The sequence below is a fragment of the Pyxicephalus adspersus genome, chromosome 10 (assembly GCF_032062135.1).
Source record: "Pyxicephalus adspersus chromosome 10, UCB_Pads_2.0, whole genome shotgun sequence".
Lineage (NCBI taxonomy): Eukaryota > Metazoa > Chordata > Amphibia > Anura > Pyxicephalidae > Pyxicephalus > Pyxicephalus adspersus.
The window spans coordinates 41,136,642-41,144,442 of record NC_092867.1 but is presented as its reverse complement, the minus strand read 5'-3'; the positions used below and the strand labels follow the sequence as shown (position 1 = coordinate 41,144,442).

Genomic DNA, 7,801 nt, shown 5'->3' with positions numbered 1-7,801 from the left:
CATCTTGTTGTTCTTACACATGTCTCTCAGCATTAGCTAGGATATTTTTAATTGAGTTGAAAGTTGCTGAACTGCATTAAGCATGCTGGCTTTTTAATGCAAATTCCTGATTTTTATCCTAGGTCTTTGTTTCATTAAGTGTAGCCATGGCCATATAAAGTAGATACTTCACAATGACACATAGGCTACTGAATGGTAACACAGAATGAAATGATTCTATGTCGTGCAACTAATCTATAGAAGTAAAATCAGTTACTTACGATCCTGGCATGGATCTTTGCAAACTGGTGTTCTCTGGCAAGGGTTCTTGCATGGATCTTGGCACTGGGTCTTCTGAACACATTTTTTGGTTCCAGACATGTCTGCTTTTAGGGCTGGTTTGCCTTTCTGAAAAATTATGAAGCTTGAAGAGAATCCTTGGTTGTTGTGAGCATTTTTAATGGAGCCTTTTTATATATACTGTAAGAGGAAATGGAATGAGGACACATACTTTTCCTGGTTGGTCACAACACATTTAAAAGTTTCAACACATACCATTACCCTGTTTATTATTAATTAGCTGTTGTTCCTCCCTGTGATTTCTGTAATTTGAAGTTGTTTATTGTGATGCTTGTTTGAAAATGTTGAAAAGCACAAATGACAAATTGTTATAGTTGTTTAACTTGTAAAATTGTGTGTGGCTAAAAGTCATTTTATTAGAATATGCACACATCTCTAAATGGTAACCATGGCTGTATGGGAGGTGAGGGTTGTTCTTTTAGAAGTACACAATTAAGCCCTAACCCTTGATGTACATTACTATTTAGTGGTCAGCAATCACATTAGTTTAGGAATTAAAAGTTCATGACTAGGTCATGTGTTCTTTTTATTTCACTATATTACAAAATCCACTGAGATGTGTGCATATTTCATGAGACAACCAGGTAGGATTTTAGAAATCACTAGAAACAGTATTTAGTGGGATAAGTCTTTCTGTAAATAACCCCTAATATTTTAATGTAACTTTAAAATGTACAGATATTTTAAAATATTACAAAACAAACAAAAAAAAAATCAAAACTGCAAGGGTGAGTTGTGTGTCCGTTGTAATGCATCTTCAACTAGACTTAGTCAAAGCAGAACTAAACTTAAAAATTTGTGACCAGGCAGGGTTTTTTTTTGTGGAAGGGGACAGGTGATGTCCTTTCTGCAATAAAACATACTTACCTGTCTGTCATTCTCTGTCACAAGATGCTAAGCTGCACATCAGCTCAGAGCAGAACCCAGGATACCTGGCTCATCCCAGCTTCCCCTGCAGCTGCTGGGACTGAATAAAGTCCTGCACAGGGGATATGTCAATTCATCATGGCCTACAATAGGCCAAAAATTGAATCCAGGAAAAGAAGATGTTTGTGCTTGCAGGTGAGTAAATTTAAGAAAATTGCTGAGTTTTATCTAAACTCAAACTTTAATACACAATACTTTAATTACATTTCCTCTTAATAGGCCTAGATGTGGCTGATGCATTAGTTTTCTTCCCCTCATTTCCATAACATATTGGGGGTATTGTGTAGTGTACATGGGTAAACTAGAAAGGACTTGTAAAACTGTTTGGGACTTCAGTATTGCACAGGCAGATTGTCCAAATAGTTTACCAGATTTGGCCAATAGGTATATTTTGCAGGTAAATGACAGATAAAACAAAACAATTGTATATATAACAGTACAAAAGGTCTGCAGATAGAAGGTCGCTGTTTAAACTTGATCATAATTTTAGTAGTGCATTTTTTGTATCTGTAGCATTGATCATACTTTCCGCATGCAAAAATCAAATTGTTTTTAGTAAACGTTTAAAAATGTATTAATATTCCAATTATTATTTTTAAATGTTTTGACACAAGATTCCCAGAACTTTTACTCAAGATTTAAACATACTGAATACACTTTAATCCATTTAAAGGATATGTGTGGACCTTGGGTGAAAAAAATATACAGACCCCTGTTTACAAAGATGTATGAAAGAATTGTTGTGCTTTTCTGACTAGTTGTCACAGTGAAAAACCATGTTTTCATCACAGAAAGTAAAATCAATGTATATCTGACATTTCCTCAAACATTCCTTTGTGGGAAATAATTACTGCCATTAAAACACATGTACCTGGAAGATTCCAACGAAGGAACGCTTCCTCGTTTTATAAATAAAACCTATTGAGTCATGCAAAACAAAGAACTTTGTTTTTCAGTGAACTTTATTTTGTCTAATGCTGACATATATGAAAAAAGACAAAACACTTTTAAGACCCAGTAATGCTAACCAAAAAAAAAATGCATTTTGAAGGATCGGACAGTGTGAGGAATCGAATTGCGAAGGTAAAGAAGTGAACCAAAAAATTAATTGTACTATATTAGTACTGGTGTATACATTGGTTGGATACATTTAATACAGTATTTAGAAAGCTATTTGCATCTGGAATTATATTTAGAATATACATTAGGTAATTATTGTAAACATAATTAGGATATATTTTAATTTATTCTCTGTAAAGAGTATGGAAATAAACTGCATCTGAAATCTATGAATCATGCCATTTTATATACATACAAATAAATAATTAGATAATGTTAGTATGAAGTGATTGTGAGATGAGATCTGAAAGCATATGACGTGCAGAAACAGGGAAGAGCATGCCTTTTGGTTTAGCAATATACAATGCTTTAGTTATACAAAACTTCAGGATATGAATTATAGCTAAGATATTTACTATCTTGTTTATGTTTTTGTTTTTTGCAAAAAATATGTCCCCTTAGTGTAAGGCTAAATTTACACTGGCAGTGAGGTTGTGGTGTGTTTACTGCTTCTTCATGCTGGGAACTGCTGCATTTCAGGGACTCACTACATCTTGTAGTTGTGCCATCCCAGCACACGGTTGCACGCAGGACTTCTGTGCTCAGGGGGTGGTGTCTAGCAAAGGACTGACAGTGCCCATAGATACTACAGTAGTAAGATTCCAGCTGAGACAAGTCCAGAATACTGAGCCAGAGATGCATAAATGAAAAGTGGTCATTTATAGCTGCCCCAGGCAGGGCCTATCCAAGATGAATTCCTGTTGTAATCTGCTAAGACGTTAAAGCAAACTGGAGCCATTCTTAACGGATCATGACAACCTAAGAAGTTATTGTGGTTCCTTTACCCTGCTAGTTAAAGCAGAAAAATGCAAAATAAATTTGCCTAAATAGACGTTAATTTTTGTAGAGTCAACTTTTTCTTAAACTTGAGGCATATCATATTTAGTAGCCTCTGATATTCATTCATTGAATTCACTCTGATATAAAGGAAAATCAAATAATGAAGTAGTCTGCATGATCCTGACATCCAGCGAACCACCCACTCTAAGAAAGATCTGCCTCCAAATATGAAGAAAAAAAACATATGGGTTGCACAACCCATATCTGTACCCAAGCACAGATTCACAAATCATTGATTCTCATATTTACAAACTAACATATGTTAGGTTGCACAGAGAGCATCTCGAATACTTAATCGATATCCACTTTAGCCACATTTTTTCCATCTACCAAATTATTCATTAAGCAGTAGAAATGAGTTATTTCATGCCATGTTGACATCTCAGCTAATACTATCATTTACTGATCACCCCCTTTGATAAGAAAAATGAAGAATCAACCTGAACTTACTCTCCTCATTCTTAGGCACAAAGCCCAAAAAAGATATGATCTGAATAGTAAAGGGGGGTGAATAACGGGGGCCTTCCCTGCACCGTAGTGCTACCTCTTTAGGATAGGCCTCTGTAATTTAGTCTGATTTACTAAAGCTCTCCAAGACTGGAGAAGATAGCCTTTCATCAGTGAACCTGGGTGACCCCGAAAACCTGGAATACATATGGTCCAGTATTGAAAACATTTGCTAACAAGTAGCAAATTACTTTAAGAAATCCATTCCAGGTTTGTCGGATCAAACAGGTTTACTGATGGAAGTGTATCTTATCTAGCCTTGGAGAGCTTTAACCTCCATGGCGGTATGATTATTAGAGGAGGCCGATGCCAGCTGAGCATCACCAAGTGGACCTAGATGCTGGGCCGGCATCGTTGTAGGACGTTGGGGCCTCGTGAGGACCGTAAGCAGTTGTTTAGATGTGTAAGGTAGGAGCCATTAGCTTTCTCTGTGTTCTTCTGAGAAAGCCCAAAAGAACACAGGTTCTGTGTTGACTGTTTTTGCTGTATGTCACGTTTCAACAAATTGATTGTTTGAGAATATTCACTCTAATCTTCCCCAAACTCTTTGCAAATGGTCAGACATTTGAATAACCCTAAACCAATCTATAACACGTACCCAGTTTGCTCACTTTCCTTTGCAGTGCCTGCAGAAAGGTGACACAACTTATACATTTCTTCAATTGGATTTCTAACTACTGTAATTACTTTATGTCAACACAAACATGGTATTTTTAATTTTGATTGAACTTTGCTTTATGCTTTTGATTTTAGGAAATCAAAGTTTTAAGACATTGCAAACCAAGAAAGCTAAATCCTTGGCATGGAAGTGAAGGGTAAGTGATTTTGGGGACTGGGATGGCTACACATTCTGGTATAACATATATGATAAGTAAAATTTTCATTTATATTGAAGGATATTGTTGTTATAGGGAGAGGTTAAAAGAAAGAATGATGGAGAATTTATGCTAGTCTGGAAGGGACAGATGTAGCAGACCAAGGCTAGATATTACTTAGGCAGAAGATGAAGTGTTATAAGAAGTAGCTAGGAAATTCTTTTGTTATAGATAAACCTGTGATTATATTTGCTTTGTCATTGTTTTTTCACACAATTAATTGAGTATCGTCTCACACATGCCAGATGAGCACACTGACATTTTAGTTCATAAAAATATTACTGGTTTAATTTTTTACTTGACTGGCCTTTATCCCTGGCTTTGTTCTCTTTCTAGGATAGATGGGGTGAATAGAAAAAGTGGTGTTAGTATCTCTGTGAGAAGTGATCTAGTAAACATATATATAAAAAAGACAAAGGAAAAAAGTGTGAAGGTATTATAAATCAATTGTTTCATATTCAAGAGATTTATTTGAATTCACCATTCTGTAGAAACAAGAGGGGAACAATCCCCACTTAGTTGTTTAGAAGAATCACCCTCACTTTCATTCTAAGGAAAGTGGTTACATGAACAGAAAAAGAATGAGAAGCTCCCCACCCCACAGACATCAGTAAAACTCTTCATGGCTTCTAGCCCATCACCACAATAAATTTTAAAAAATGGCTTTAGGTACACATAATAATGGTACCAGCCCAACTGAAAGCATAGCTTAGGCCAGAACAGTGTATTTATTTAACATTTTACCTACTAACAAAATAGCTCTGCTGGAACTGCATTGGATGAAAATTGATATACTTATAATGGGGCAATTTTGGGAAAATCCAGCTAATATTGCAAAAAAAGTTACACATTCAACTGTTTTACCTCATTAGTTTACACTCAGTGTCCCATAAAGACAAAGAGCCAACAGAACTTTACACAATTTAGAAAACCTTATTAAAAAGAAAAAAAAACTGAAATATCATATTTACATAAGTATTGAGACCTTTTATATCAACACTTGAAATTTATCTCAGGTGCCTCCCATTTCTTTTTGATCGTTGCTGAAATGTTTCTGCACCTTGACTGGAGAACGTCTGGGGTAAATAAAAAAACTGAGTGAACATGATTTGGAAAAGCAAACACCTCTCTATAGAAGGCCTTATAGCTGACAATGCATATCAGTAAAAACCAAGCCATAAGGTGAAAGGAACTATCTGCGCTGATCAGGGGAAGGCTAACATGGACCGTTACTGATGATGTTTCTCACATATCAAGTTAGATTTCATCTTTAGATTAAGAGGAGCTAAACTGAAAAATGCCCTAAACAAAAAAAAAAAGAAAAAAAAAAAAAAAACCCGCAGGGCAGTCTGATCCATCCGGAGGTGTCTTCCATTGGTTCCAGCGTCGTCTCAGCATCCATTCCTAAGCCGAGCGCTTTGGGAGGCGCCATCTTCGTCTCTTCTTCTTGGTTCTTCTTCCCACACCACCCAACCCAGGTGCGAGATCGAGTGACGTAGGTTGGAAAAAAACTTGCCAATCTCTCTGCGCATGCATGGATAGATAGATAGGCAAGCTTTTTCTCTTTTCACGAAAAGGCTCTTTCTGCTCATACCTAAGTTGCTGAGACATGCGCAGAAGGAGCACCCAAGAGCCTCCCGGGATTCATGACGTAGTTATGCCAGAAGGCTTTGCGCTTCTATTTAGGGGGCAGTGCTGCACCCTTTAAAAAAAAAAAAAAAAACTGAATTTTTACTTAACATAAACATACTTAACATGTCTGCCTCTTTTATGTGAAGTGAAATTTCTGTTTTTTATGTTGTTCAAAATATCCCCATACAATATGGATAATCCTATTTAGGAACCCCTGTGCTTTAAAATTATTCAAGCAGATAACATTCATAAGCAATAACCAACTTTCTTCATTTTTATAAGGTAGCAAGCTGAAATTTTAACCTGCTAATGGCGAGGGAATAACTGGAAATTAACTATTTAGGTAGCCATATTGTTTTATATGACTAGTAACACTTCTTGGAAATAGAACTGTGGAATGCTAATTTAGGGCATATTCAATGCTTTGAGATTGGGAAAGAAAAGTTTCCTTGTTAGATCAAACCAAACTAGATCAGACCATATAAGGCTTTTTTGTAATCCTCTGGGTTACCCTTGGATTTAGAATACTGATGAAAGGTGTTTTTTGGTTGAACACATTTGATGTATATCCTTTTTTTCTAGCCTAACATAATTTAAAACAATTTAAGTGGCGTACAGATCCCATTTGGAGATGCTCAATAAATAAATGTATACTCTGAACTATGCAAGGTTGTTTTCGGTTAGCCCAAAGTTAATTTTATTTGCTATTGTTACTTACCATATTTAGTTGGGCACAGATAGTGTTACCAGAATGTCAGACACTGTCCACTGTACCAGTAGTATGGAAACGACTTTCTATTAAAATGCACTTCTTCAAATAAAGCTATAGGTCAATGATCTCATTCATTGTAATGTGTTGCACTGCTGATCTTGGTAAATTTATAAAAAAGAACAACTGGTATAGTTATATAATGGGCTTTTGTGAAAATGTATGCTTTTATCAATATTATCCTTGAAATTGAACTTTTATATATCTATTTGTATATGACTCTAGCAAATGTGGTGATGCATTGTTGAAAATGAGTTGAAAAGGAATTTGTGAATGTGATTGATATCTCTTAAATCTATTCTGATATGTTAAGAGCAAGGTGCATAAATTTACTATATACCTATTAAACTTTTAGTATTCTTTTTCTGTGGGATACAGTGTATGTGTAGGATTGACATTTAGTATCCTTTTTGTTATATAAGTATTAATAACCTTTGTTGATTGGCTTGTCTATGCAGGACACTCTTGATAGCGTCATTCCCATATTGCAGCTTGCTGCTTACTTTTTGTAGGCTCCTGGGAGTTCTTGCATGGTGGGATTATTGGAAGTATCCCATATCCTGTCATCTTGCATAGCTCCCTCTGTAGTCGATATACCAGAAGTAGAATTAAGGCAAGTGGAACATCTCTGGATCAGGGAGTGGGTTTCCTTTCCATTTCAGAATGTCTCAAATAATTTGCTATTAATGGGAGAACACCAGTAGTTGATGCCCTAGAATTTTGGAAACTGGACAGATTTATAGCAAGGACAAAAGTCTCTTAGACAAACATAGACACACTTGTTGCTCCATGG

At 35.8% G+C, this 7,801-nt stretch overlaps 1 long non-coding RNA gene across 1 annotated transcript in view; it reads right to left on the bottom strand.

Moving 5' to 3' along the window:
- Positions 1 to 438, bottom strand: part of LOC140339730 (uncharacterized) — a 2,686-nt gene extending 2,248 nt beyond the window's left edge. Inside the window, exon 1 of the long non-coding RNA XR_011922523.1 lies at positions 261 to 438. This is a non-coding gene — a long non-coding RNA (uncharacterized lncRNA). The remainder of the gene's footprint in view (positions 1 to 260) is intronic.
- Between the last annotated feature and the right edge of the window lie 7,363 nt (positions 439 to 7,801).